This window comes from Pleurodeles waltl, chromosome 2_2, assembly GCF_031143425.1.
Source record: "Pleurodeles waltl isolate 20211129_DDA chromosome 2_2, aPleWal1.hap1.20221129, whole genome shotgun sequence".
Classification (NCBI taxonomy): Eukaryota; Metazoa; Chordata; class Amphibia; order Caudata; family Salamandridae; genus Pleurodeles; species Pleurodeles waltl.
The window spans coordinates 255509315-255523490 of record NC_090439.1 but is presented as its reverse complement, the minus strand read 5'-3'; the positions used below and the strand labels follow the sequence as shown (position 1 = coordinate 255523490).

Here is a 14176-nt window from a genome sequence, read left to right as displayed (position 1 = left end):
TCTTCCACTTGTGAAAATTATATGAAAAAAGCATATGTAGATGAAAAACAGAAATTTTGTGAACTATGAAAAACCCAGTAATCTGGGTTTATGGAGATTACACTCATGGAAAAAAAAATACAAAACAAAATCAATTGGGCTTTGTAAAAATCAGAGTTATCTACTTTGGAAACCTCTGGAAATCAAAGTAAATTTCGATTTAGGACTATGCCCACCATTTGCACCTTTAGAATGTATGCTGGAATCAGCTTTACTTTACTTGGCCAGTCCTCTGTTGACAGCCTCCTAGCTGACTCTCAGACACCCATGACATCAATCACTGTAAAGGTTCTGTTTGAGCCCCTTTCTGTCATCAAGTTGTTAATTGGCCAGGAAGACCAAGGGCCTGATAAAGACCTGGACACAGGGAATAATTTGTCACAAATGCGATGGATATCCTTTCTGCCGTAATACAATCCCATGGGATATAATAGGATTGTAATATGGCAGATGGGATATCCCTCTCATTTGAGACAGAGTATTCCCCTCCACTCAGATCTAAAGCAGGCCCCAAGTGTTGGTAAAGCCATTTATTGAATTGGACAAATTGTTATATTTTTTATTAATTTCTATTTTTTGCAAGCACCTGCATTACAAGTGAGTAATAAAAAGAAAAACTCCTTTTGTCCAAACGTAGCATACATATGTTTAGCAAAATAATAACAGTAAAATTACGCATTACAAAAATAAATAAATAACCTACTCATCCTGGCATTGAAGTGTACTACCTTCTAGCCAGAGATTCACATGTTCAAGAGCAAAATTGCATCACTCAAAGTGAAGCGAGTCAGTGGCTAAAGCTGGCTGACCTATACCCATTGCCTCATGCTCTAGGCTGTGGTTGGAGGAAGCAAATTGTGAATGACACCTGAACCGACCACTGAATGAAGAGAGCAGAATAAAAGCCCCTCTATATACAAATATTAAATATTTTTACTATGATTTTATAGAAATCATGAAGTTGATGGGGCACTTAACACTGTCTCATTGCCTAACCTAACAAGAGCCTGGCGACACACTAGGTGAGGTAAAGTGAGCAGGCTTTCTAGAATCATAGGTGCTAGAAGCAGGGGTGCAGCATCATAATCTTGCTGGAGTTCAGAAGGCGAATGAGTAATAAAATGCCTTTACATTTAAATTGGAGCTTTGTGTTTACTTTTCTTTTTCTGACTGCAAAAGTTAGTCAAATTCCTAAAGTGAATTATCTGACAATCTCACTAGAATGTGAAAGGAAAGGCTGTAGGACGTCAAATTGTTTTCTAACACAACATTTAAATATATGTAAATGAACTCTACAACTATTTCAAAACATAGCAGTCAGGAAAGAACAAATGAAACACTTTTTTAGATTCTGAAGTGCAATGGAAGCAAAGATGAGAATATGATCAAAACAAGTTAAAACTCTTTACTTGGTGATGTGCCAATGTTAATTATTTGTTATAACGCGATTTCTATACATTATCGTTTGAGTGATATATTGTTTTATTAACAAAACTGCATGTCAGAGTAAATTTTGTAGCCATTTCAATGAAAAATATGCATTTGAGAGTGCACTTCCACAACATGCTTTGTAATATATTTGAGACAGTGGGCTACAAACTACAGCTCTGGCCACATGCCACACATGCCACGTCCTTACCACTCTCTTGCTGAATTAGCGGGACTCATTTGCAATGCGTGTTCTTTGTGTGACTGTTTGATTTTTCACAATCCCTAAGGCTTCAGAGATGTAACAATGATGACAGCATTCCCACTCTGAAAATGTATCCAGCATCACTGTCTACAACATAACTATTGCATGTTCCCCCTTTCTGCTGCTATATTTACATTCTGTTGATTGAATTTGTGCAGCATTGCTTAACCCCAGGCATAATCACACCGTGAGTGAAACAGAAGGAACTAGCTGGCAACATCAAGTACGTATTGAATGGAATCTCAGTGATCTTATATTCCAATTCAATTTGATTCACTGAAGTCCTTTTTCACACATAACTGATTTAAGTACAATTCTTCGATTTTAGTCTCCAACTTTCTGCAGCACTTCCAAGCCTATTACAGATATCTCTTGCGGAGATTTTTGAAAGTCCTAGAAAATTGTTTTGTGCTTTTTGGCAGATTTTGCTTTTTGTGCAATCTACAAAAATGATTCAAACGAGTAGCGAATTGCACCACAAAATAAAGGCTTTCATTTTTCAATTGAATAACGGATGCTAATGTGAATGATAATGGGAAAACAGGCCAACATATAACAATTTAATTCAAATGCCCCACTTGCAAACTGGGTATTGTAAAAGTGTCCCGCATGTATAAATAGAAAAAACTCTGTACTTATTGAGACCTACTACCTAGGAGATCTCTGTTGAGGGTCCATAGCCAGTTGTGCTTACTGCAGGCAATGTATGTGGCAATGTTAGTGAAGTGCACAAATGGAATTCACTATCACATTTCTCCTCTTCTTCCCACAACACTCTACTGGCCTATCAAAGATTCCTTTGATTGAGATTAAAGCACCCACAATGTCCCTTTATGTATTGGCCCCTCATTTCCTTTCTCCTGGTCTCAGTTTTCCACTTCTGCTGTCCCCTTCATTGTTTTTGGTGTCTGAGCTTTCTTATCCTGAGTTCGAAAATGTGATTGACAGGTTACTCAAAGGACTTTGCAGTAGGCAAATTAACCCTTCAAGATGTTTTATCATCATTCACACTGGCAAACAGCAGATTATACACAGATCTTTTTAACAAGTACAGTAACAAAGTGATCAATATATTGTAAGCAATATACCAAGATGGCCTGGATGCACACAGATGATCAGGCACCTTAAATTTACGCATTAATCCTATAGGAGCTTATCAGCAGAAACACTTGTCCTGTAGAAATATGCTGGTGAGATACCTCATTGTCGATGTTCCTACTGTCATTAACTGAGGGCAACCTATAGGTTTGAATCTTGCTGCTACTACTCAGCATTCCATTTTGATAGGGTGATCAAAATAAGCAAAAATTAGTTGAGAACGCACAGCTTCCTTTAATTTTGTTCCTAAACGGTATGGCTGTGGTAACTAGCAGTCAGCAGAAATCCAAGTAATGGGTGACAAGTGTATCTCAGTTTGCACCCATTTTTATAAGAAAAAAGAGCACTTGAAAGAGACATGTCACAATTAGGCCTGCAGAATTTAATTGCAATTTAATCGCTGGATTTCTCTTACAGAAAAAGTGGCAACTGTGCAAAACTGGATTGTCGGTTGAGGAGGGAAAAACCCTCCTCAACCAACAGCCACAATCCTTGTGAGGCAGAACCTCAAAGGGTCACTAAATTAACCTGTGCTTAGCTCTCTGATAGCTTGACACTAAAGCAGTATAGCTTAACTTAGAGGCAATGCATAAAGTATTTATGCAGCAAACATGCAGTAATAAAGTGAAAATACAACACAAGAAAAATCCATCACCAATTTAGAAAAATAGAGTAAAATAAATACATTAGTTGGCACCAAAATTGCAAAAAGCAAATCATTAGAACCAAACATAAACAATTTAAAAGATTTAAGTATAGCACATAAAAGCACAAAGTACCAATCACTGTTATCTGGTTGTGCAGGCCTGTGTTAAAGTTACATGTTCAGGCCACCAGGATGGAGAGCGGGCTAAATACAGTGACAAGATTAGTCCTGCTGAAAAAGTTCCGTTTTAGGTGAGGAGACCACGAGGAGAAGGAAGCGCATTATGGTTGGTTGTTGCTGTAGCTTGGGGACTTATAAACCACAGAGGATGAACCATAAACCCTAAGGGTTGGGTAAGAACTAAATATTAAATACAACTCTGCCCTACAGGGGGAACCAACATACATTTACACATCATAAATCAACATAGGTGAAAATCCAACAAACTTTTTATTCATATACATCTACATATAAAACCAACTTCCTATATACATCCCATAGGAACAACCCATCTCATAAACATAAAAACCAGAAGGACAAACCAGTGTAGGAAAAAGTGCTTGTGATAGATAATAGAAAAAAGAATAATAAATATCCCAATGAATCCAAGAACTGGTTTTATATGTAGATGTATATGAATAAAAAGTTTGTTGGATTTTCACCTGTGTTGATTTATGATATGTAAATGTATGTTGGGTCCCCCTGTAGGGCTGTAGCTTGAGGAGCAGACCTGGTGTTGCAGAATGTCATCACTGCAGTGTGAAGGTCCTGTCGGGTGTTGAGATGATCATTGCTGGAGATTCGCTTTGGCGGTCATGGTGGACTGTCAATGCTGTAGCGCTAGCACAGATTTGCATCAAAAAGTATAACGCCGGCTACCGCCATTCCAACTCACCAGCCGGGTGTCATATTTATGGAATGACGGTAGCCGGAGCTGCGGCCTGGTTATCGTCAAAACAAATGATGCTAACTGGGCAGCAGAGGCATAGGGAAGACTGGGGGTTGTGCATCAAAGAATGGTGCAAGTCAGGTTAGAGTCAAAAATATTGACTCTAACCTGACTAGCGTCATTTTTTGATGCACAACCCCCATGGAAATTACTCCTGTCTTAGAAAAGACAGGAGTCATGTCCCTCTGCCCAATGGCCATGCCTAGGTGACTTCTGTCCCCTGGGCATGGCCATTGGGCACAGTAGCATGTAGGGGGACCACGTTAGGCCCCCCATGCCACTTCGACATAAATAAAAAAATATTTACCTCTACTTACCGTAGATGGGTCCCCCCATCCATGGGTGTCCTCCAGGAGTGGGTGAGGGTGGCAGGGGGTGTCCCTGGGGGCAGCGAAGGGCAGTTGTGGACTGGTTCATGGTCGGAGACCATGGAAATTAGCCCACAGGTCCCTTAACTCCTGCCCTGACCCAGGCATTAAAAAATTACTCAAAACCGTATTAGAGTCATTTTGGCATTAAAAAATTACTCAAAACCGGATTAGAGTCATTTTTTAAGACACCCCACCCCGTGTGTCAATTTTGCACGGGAGTATAAAAAAGGCGCAAATGCGTTTGAGTAATTTTTTGCCCGGGAATGCCTACCTTGCATGTCATTAACGCAAGGTAGGTTTCCACGGTAAAAAAATTACTCTAACTTCATAAATTTGGCCCTAGACGGGTCTAGCGCCAAAGTATAAATATGGAGTTAAATTTGCACCAAATTTGGGTAAAAAAAGATGACGCAAATCTGGCGCAAACAGAGTATAAATATGCCCATAAGTGACTAAGGCAGGAAAATGCTAACTTTTTAAAATGCAATTTTCAAAATTGTAATTTAAAATCCAACTTCACCATGAGAGAGGACCTTTCGTTACCAAGTCAAACACACCAAACATGAACTGGTTACATGCTCCTATTTGGAAATTATTACTTGCTAAATTTAATGAGGTAACACCAGTGGTATCCTATAAGAGAAGTAGGCCTTCCAGTATTGAATTTAAGAGTTTTTCACTATCAGAACATGTAAAACTTAAAAGTACATGTTCTTCTTTTTAAACACAGCACCCTGCTCTCTGGTCTGTCCAGGGCCTACCCTAGGGTTGGCTTAAATTTAATAAAATTGAAGGGTTGCGCGGTAAGAGGTGCATGGGTGGGGGTCTTTACCATGTTTTAATAGAAGCATGAGTGCGGTCTCTCTCAACATAGGCGGTAAAGTGCCCGTTTCAAGAGGCCCTGCATACATGTCTAGGAGGTGTGGTGCTAATAGGTGTTATATGCTTTATTGAATGCTCCTGTGAGGCCATCCAGTCCAGGGGCCTTGGATCCATCAATTGTATCTATGGCTTGAGTAATTTCTTCACAGGTGATAGCTTCATTTCAAAAGCCCTGCTGACCATTAGTAATCCACACTATTGCAATCTCTGCAAGATAAGCGGCGATCTCAGCCAAGTCACTTGACATGCATGATAAGTAAAGTTCATAATAACGTAGAAGTTCAGCACTTATGGTTGCGTTATCCAAGACTTTTGAACGTGTGGGGGAATGTAACATAAAGATGTAGACACTAAGGTTGAGGTGAAGCCTTTCTAGATAACGGCCAGGGCGTTCTCCCTCTCTGTACCATCTGGCAGTGGCGTATTTTCCCAGATACACTAATTCCCTTTCGGCTAAGTCCCAGAACTCGGACATTAAGACCAAGCATTGATGTAACTAGAATGGACAATGAGGCCAAAACTCCTCATGATAGATGTCTCACAGCTCAAGCCAGTTTCAAGCTAGTTGGGAATGTATGTTCCACAATATGCCTGCATGTTTGGAGATGCACAGTCCACAAATATAGGCTTTAAAGGCCTTCTAAAGGGTGGCTTATATTGGGACCAAACCAGTACTTACGGTAAAGTACTCAACAATGGAATCATGCAACCCAAAGTGGAACATTGCATCATATAGGGCCTCACATAGGAATCAGCAGCTGTGCTCCTTTCCATCTCCATATGGTATCTGCAGCACCAGTCTGACCAGGCAGTGAGCCGACAGTGTATGTCTTAGATGGAAAAAGTAGTGATGTGTTCCTAAAGAGGACACAAATGTATGGGAGTCCCAGGATAGGATATTACTCTCTTGAAGGAAAGCTATTTTGATCCCATGTTGGGAGAGGCAGGAAAGCATCTGTTTTCCCTTATGATGATTGTTATGGTCAAGTGTTTTCCAAGTGAGAAGGGCAACTTCCACCATCTTTGCATGGCCACCACAAGGTCCATCGGAGATGATAATATGGGACTGGTTGTGTAACATCAGTTGAAAATGCAATATGTACCAGACAAGCAGCATAAAACAAACAAAACATCAGCATATAGACTCATAATACCCTCTGCCCACCCACACTAAACAGTAACACATCCACTGAATCCCAAGAGGAAGGAGAGCAGAAACAAACATCACTACAAACATTGTGACAGTATATGTCTTGGGGGAGAGGCAACATTTAGTTGGCAATGTCCACATGATGAGCAGTATCTGAAGATGCCAGGTATGGTGAGTTCAGTGGTAGCAGTGTGACTAAATGGGGAGAAGGTGACAACAAAGATGACCCCGGGGGATGGTGGGTCAGCTAGCGGTAAGTACAGGTGACCGGGGGAAGTGTCTTATCAGCCAGAGCGTGTCTGTGCAGTAGACGCAGTGGGCAGGAATGGAGACGGGGATCATTCCAGAGTGTTCTGTATGGATGTGGAATTGTTCACAATATGCTGTTTTCAAAGTTCTGTAACTTCTGCTGGAGTGTCAAAAAAGTGAGGCTTCCAGCTAACCTCCACATACTGCCATACAGGGCACAGCATGACGTACTTGAGGCACATTTTGCACAGAGAGTTCTTGACCTGTGAGAATTTACGTTGCTCCTCTTGGAAGGCAAAGGTGAAATCAGGGAGCATCGATATAGTTGAAGCCTGTATTGCAAAAAGCTTTTTTACGGGCCAGCCTGAGTGCAGTGTCTCTGTCCCTGTAGTTAAGGAGGTGCCAAAGGATTGGACGTGGGGGGTACTTGCAGCTGGCCCTGGGCCTAGTGATATGTGGGCGTGTTCTACTACAAAGGCATATGTGAAACTGTTGTGGTCAAAGAGGTCAGCGAGAAGCTAATCGACAAACATATCTGGGTGCCCTGTGCCAGTGGATTCTTCAATACCCATGAAGTAGATGTTATTCCTGCGGGAGCGTGCCTCAAGTTCTGACTACTTTTGTCTTAATAATGCATTCCAGCTTTTCCAAATGGTTCACCATGGTTGTTGCACCATCCTCTAATGTGGAGACACCCTCTTCAGCACTGTCTAGTCTAGTGGCCTGACAATCCAGAAATTCGCCCACAAGATCAAGGCGACTGCTGAAGGCATCAAATTGTGCAGCGATGTAGTGGAAGCCGGCTCAAAATTCAGCCATGATAGCAGCGTGACACTTGCAGATTCAGAGCCGGTATGCCAGTCAGGGGCTTTATCAGTATTTGAGTTTCACCCTGGCGCCAGGCAGGCTTGAATTCCTCGAAGAGCAATTTGCATTGCTTAGGGTCGCCACAAGCCATTATGGATACCAGTAAATAAGTAGGAGGATGTTGCTGGCAGGCAGTGAGGTGGTGGTAATAGTGTAGTGACGGAGGGACTGTTCAGTGGTCCTCGACCAATGTGTGGCCATCATCAATAGATATGCACTCGGGTTTGGTCTACGTTCCAGCATAGAGGACACATCAAGTGATGACAGTGTGCTGGGTAGACTCCAGGAGGTCTGAGAGGGAGCAATCCTGGTTTTTGTGAAGGGACACAGCACTGTGATTTTGTACCCCAACACTCGCAAGTAGATATAGAGGGGGGAGTGAGCAGCAGCGTCCTGCTGGGCTTGAGATGACCCACGTAGGAGCTGTGCTGAGGCAGCACACAGAAAGGTGACCAGTAGTGTCTGAGGCTGAATATGATGAGTTGCACTGCCCAAACGAGAGCCAGGCATGTTGGGTGTCTGTGTCACTGCTGTGGAGCCGAGTAAGGCTCCATTGTATGGTGATGTGACCAGACACAGAATGAGTTCTGAATTTCACTGAGCAGCTATGGCAATTTTCCAGGGCCTCTGGGGTTCCCGGGCTGTATAGGCCCAAACTCAGTGCCCCAATGGTGTGGCAGCAGCAATGTAGTGCTGGAGGCAGAAGGGTGGCATAAGGATGGTGGGGGCAGGCCACGGCTTGTTAGCTACAAAGGCATCTGTTAGGTGCGGCAGAGGGAGGACAAAGAGGGATATTGGCACAACCGCTACCCACACTGCAGTAGTCCAAGCTCCTCCCATGGAGCAGAAGCAGGGTCACTCACTGTGTGCTGTTCAACACAGTGTTGTGTGGTCATAATGGTCAGGAGCAGCTCCGGGACGTATTTCGTGGGCGAGGCCCATCAGAGACACCATCAAGTGCAGCTGAGAGGGAGCAGTGGCAGTGCAGGAGTCTGACAGAAAGGGTCTGCCATGTAGAATGTATAAAGAGAGGCCAACAGGACCTTCTAGACTTGGTAGTTTCAGCCTCAGACTCACCCGCAGTCCCTGTTGCTGTGGGGCCTCTGAGGCTATGATGGGCTGCACTTGGCCATTCTTGAAATCTAGTGTTAGCAGATGATTATGGGTCTGAGACCACAATCCAAATTGGTCTGTCCTATGGAGTACGTTCCCATCATGCAGGTGGGGTTAGATGCGGGAATGGACATGATGCATGCGGTAAAGGGGCCGAAGTCACCAGAGCTTCATTGCCAGATGATCATTTTGGTCGCTGGTGAGGCTACCCCCTCTGAACAATAAATTTAAATTAAAAAATGGTAAAATATAAATGACTAATTATAGTTCTACATTCACACAAGAATATTTTGATGTGGGGATAGGTGGGCAGGGGCAAAATGTAATTTACACCTGTGCAATTCATGGAATTTTGGGAATTTCATATTATGCTTGTGATGCATACTTCCAACATTATGCCATTTCTCCACCTGTGGTGAACATTTACAGCAAATCACACTGCTCATAGTGGATATGTAATGTGAATGCACGCAAAAAACAGAATGAAAGAGGCTGTTATTTGCAGTACTTTGTTTAACTCCGTCCATGTGCCAACATTTGAGGTGAGGATGCATTTCATGCTGAAATATAGTAAATATAAAGGTTTTGCATAATTACCCTTACTCTCATCAAACATTTTGCATAATCATGCCAAAAAAAATTACACAATTTGCACATGCCTTTAGGGATACAATTCACTGACATAACTGCAAAGCATCAACCATTGGAGAAACTGCATATATTTGGTGAAGTCTGTTTACTATTCTAACTCCTTTTCAATATATATTGGGGAACATGCACATATTTGATGAAAGGGTGTCAAATTTTCTATTCTAACTTCTAACTGGGCAAGGATTTACTATTGTAATTTCAGTCGCACCGTATTTGGGGAAGTACATGTATTTGAGAGAGGGGATCATATTTACTACTTGAAGACCAGTTCCACATCCTTGAATAAATTACATATACTTGGGGGATTATCTTCACTCTTCTAACTCCTGTCCTACCAGCATTGGCGAAGGTGGGAGAGGCAGATTTACTATTCTGATTCTAGTCCATAAATATTTGGTAAAATGGATATATTGCTGGAGAGGTGCAGATTTGAAATTGTAACAGCTTCCGATCAGTGAGCCACTGAAGGATTCAGATCGATGGTTGGCTCCAGCTAAGCTTGAGGACCATTAGGGCTCTCAAGCAAAAAACAAGCCAAGCCAGGTTGAGAATGAGTGACTAATTCTCCAACAATGTCATGAATCAGAGAGAGAGGGGATAGAGCTCAGAGAAGAAGATTGAGGGAAAAGGAAAGGAGAGGGCAGTAGAAGATGGACAATTGTCAGGAAGGTTCAGGGCAGGGAGGGATACAGACAGCCTGCTGAGGGACGTTAGTAGAAAATTATGGTACTAAACTGGTCAGTCAGCCACTCTGTCTCCATACATCTCCAACCCCTTCCCCTCATTACACTGTTTTTCCAGATCCTGCTTCTGCTGTGGGTTTTCGAGCCAAGTTGAAGTCCTGGCTTGGCTCTAGTTTGGCTCTTCCCATAAACTCTCTGGCTTGCCCATCTCTGTTTGCCTGTCTTCCAAATTAACAAACATAATTGAATAATTCTGAGCCACAATTATAATTTTTAATTTTAAAAAGTATATATACCCGTTTAATATTGATCTGATTTTTTAATTATAAAAATCATCAAATATTAAACTTTTACATAAAAATTGTTAATAGAAGAATTCAAAACAATAATCTTTGTAATAAAATAATGTAGTACTCCTAGGAGCTAGCGAATATTCTAATGATGCTGTTCTCCAAAACACATAAACAAGAAATTTCTATGTATTAAAAAAAAAGTAACAAAGTCTCAAAACTCAATATGTATTTAATAAAATCAATACATTAAAGAACTAAAGTAAAAGCATAAATATTAAACAATAGATAACATTACTATTTTAAAAGAAGTACTATCCAAAAAAAAAGTCAAATATAAAGTAAGTCAACAAATATACATTTGAAAATAAGTAACTCAAAGTTTTAAAACATTATGTAACGCAAAATAGATGTTACTTAAAACATTACTCACCCAACTTTTGAGTAAAACCCACAAACAGAAATATTCCAAAAAGAAAGATCAATACAAAATGATAGAACAGAAAAATAATTATTGATGAATAGATTAGCATTTACAAAATAAGCAATTATTATTGAATAACATATATTTTAAGACAACATGAACCAAATATAGAAACAAGCTTTACAGCCCAACCACAATACACAATTATAATACTGCAATAGCATTAACTAAGACAAAATAAATTAAATCATTTCACAAAAATAACAAAACACATGAATAAAACATCAATATTACTGTTTAAAAATGATATACCTAGTAAAGGTATTTGATTTCTTATTTTGTTCAAAGTCATAGCAGTGATAGTAATGATACTAGAGTCACAATATATTTTTGAGATAATATTCAGGATTCATACCCATTTAGGCCAATTTAGAAGCAATACCTTTTTAGCAATGAATAATAACATGTCCACAAATGCCATGCAAACTGTAGTATTGCATCACCTTGTTAGGGCTATGAAGTGCTATCTAAATGTTATGCATGCTGCAGCCACTTGCTTGACTATCAAAATACCAATAAAACACAGCACAATAACAACATTTTATATGACATTGTTTCTAACAAAAATAAGTAGAAGAAAGTACCATATATATTCAATGGCTATTTGACACACAAAACCCCACATGCACAAATACTTATTTAACAGAAGTGGCTTTAGTGCCAAATATATTTAATGTGTATTTAACACCCATCGCCCCCAATGTAGGATATCACTCTACAAATTTTCCCAAGAAGAATAAATAAAACTCTGTGCCTAGCATATATAACATGCATTTAACAGCCACACCTCTTTGAAAACACTAGTTTTTCACATTTTTGCAACAGGAAATATTAGACTGCAATGGCCATTATATGCAACAGCCTTTTTAATGCCCATAATCTCTCAAGCAGAAGCTATGTACTACGATATCATTAAAGAAATGACGCAAGGATAGTGTTCTATGCCCATTATCCCAAGGAGAAACATCAGAACATAGCAGCAAATGTAGGCAAGAGCACTTTAAAGCATATTGTTACAGTGTGTGAAATAGACAATTACCATTTTGTTATAGGAATCATGAAAATAGAGTACCATATATATATATTATTTATTATTAATAGTAGAAAATCACTATGCCCCTTTATCCCAAGAGGAATAAAAGAAACTCTTAGCCAGACATACATAACAGCCATTTACCACACCAAACCAACCATGTGACAATTAGAAATTCCCATTTTCCTTAAAGGAAACATTTGAACACAGTGGGAATGATATTCAACAGCTTTTGAACACTTATAGTCTGTTGGACAGAAATGATCTTTTACCATTTCCTGATAGGAATCACAAAAAAACAGTGCCAGCTAAATGCAACAGGCAATCACCCCCCATGTAGAAAATCACTATGCCTGTTATCCCAACAAGAATAAGTAAAACAGAGTGCCATGGAGAGGTACCAGCCATTTACCACCAATGATCACCATGTAAAAAATAGGTATTTCTAATTTCCGTAAAGACACCTTTAGTATACAAAAAAAAGGTATTCAACAGACCTCTAACATCCATATTCCCTTAAACTGGAACTGTCTATTACAATTTCCTTACAGGAATCATGAAAGTACAGTGCCAGGAATATGCAACAACCATTTAACACCCATCATCTCCCATCCAGAAAATCTTGATGCTCATTATGCAAAGAGAACAATGTCCAAAACAGTGTCCACGATGTGTAACAGAGATTTAACCTCCATCATCCCCAGATAGAAAACCACTATAACAAATATCCATAAAGAAATAAGTAAATAGCATTGCCTGGGACATGTAACAATCATTTACCAGCCATTATCCACCACAAAAAAACATTATGCTCATTAACCCATAAAGAATAAGTAATTTCTATTTTGCACCCATCATCCCCCATGTAAAAATCACTATGACAATTATCCCAAGAAGAATAAGTAAAACAGCCATTTACCACCTGCGTAAAACTTAGTTATTTCTATTGTTCTAAAAGACACTATTAGAACACAGTGTAAATGGAACTCAACAGTCCACTAACACCCATAGTGCCATATGTACAAACAGATTTTCCCATTGACACAGAATGGGTAAAACCCTTTGGTACATCTGGCCCATAATTCCTTAAAGGAAAAATATCTATTACCATTTCCATAAAGAAAGCATGGCACCACGGTGCCAAGTATATGCGACAGTCATTTAACACCCATCATGTAGAAAATGGTTATTCCTGTTATGCCAAAATAATCATTAAAACATTGTGCCAGGGAAATATTACAGCCATTTACTACCCCTAGTTGCCTAATTAAAAAATAGTTATTCCCTTTTTTCCAACTGGGCATATTAGAACATAGTAGCCAATGTATTTAAGAGCCACCCATCACAATACTTGTAGGGCTCGAAAGACATTTTAGGAACATACATTAATTCCAAGGTTGCCAATACGAGGCAACTGAGACTGTGTGCTCCATGCAGAGAAGAGCCACCCAAACAGTTCAGAGATGATGAATTGAAGCCAAACTGCTAAAAGACACAGTTGAAAAGGTTAGCACCTATAACATTACAATTACTTTGATCTATGTGACATTGCGAGACATTGAGCATGTTTGGAAAAGAATTCCAGTCGATCCTACTTATTTCACGTTTTTAACTTGGCTGAATAATATGTGAAAGATTGGAAAATCCAAGACGAAATTCACCCTAATCAAAGCTGGAAAGTTAATCAAGTATGTTCTGAAGGCAACTATATGACTTGAGGCCAGGTCGAAGGATGTAGGCCATCTCAGCTCACTGGATGGTGATATGTTTAGGCAACCTCCTCTATTTTAGTATCCTCCATCAGCACGAGGCGTAGAGGGAGTATTAGAGAGGTTATTCTCCCATTGCCGGGTGAGCATAGAAGAGAAACCTATATTCTAGACATAAAGGGATTTCGCCTAAATTATGGGTAGAAATGTAATCCCAACACTCACTGTGTGCGTGAACGTTGGTGCAATGAGATCCTGCACTATTCTCT

The 14176-nt window shown here is 40.1% G+C and overlaps 1 protein-coding gene across 1 annotated transcript in view; it reads right to left on the bottom strand.

Annotated features, from left to right (window-relative positions):
• ADCY2 (adenylate cyclase 2) overlaps positions 1 to 14176 on the bottom strand; it is a 4811883-nt gene that overhangs the window by 3097828 nt on the left and 1699879 nt on the right. The window lies entirely within an intron of this gene.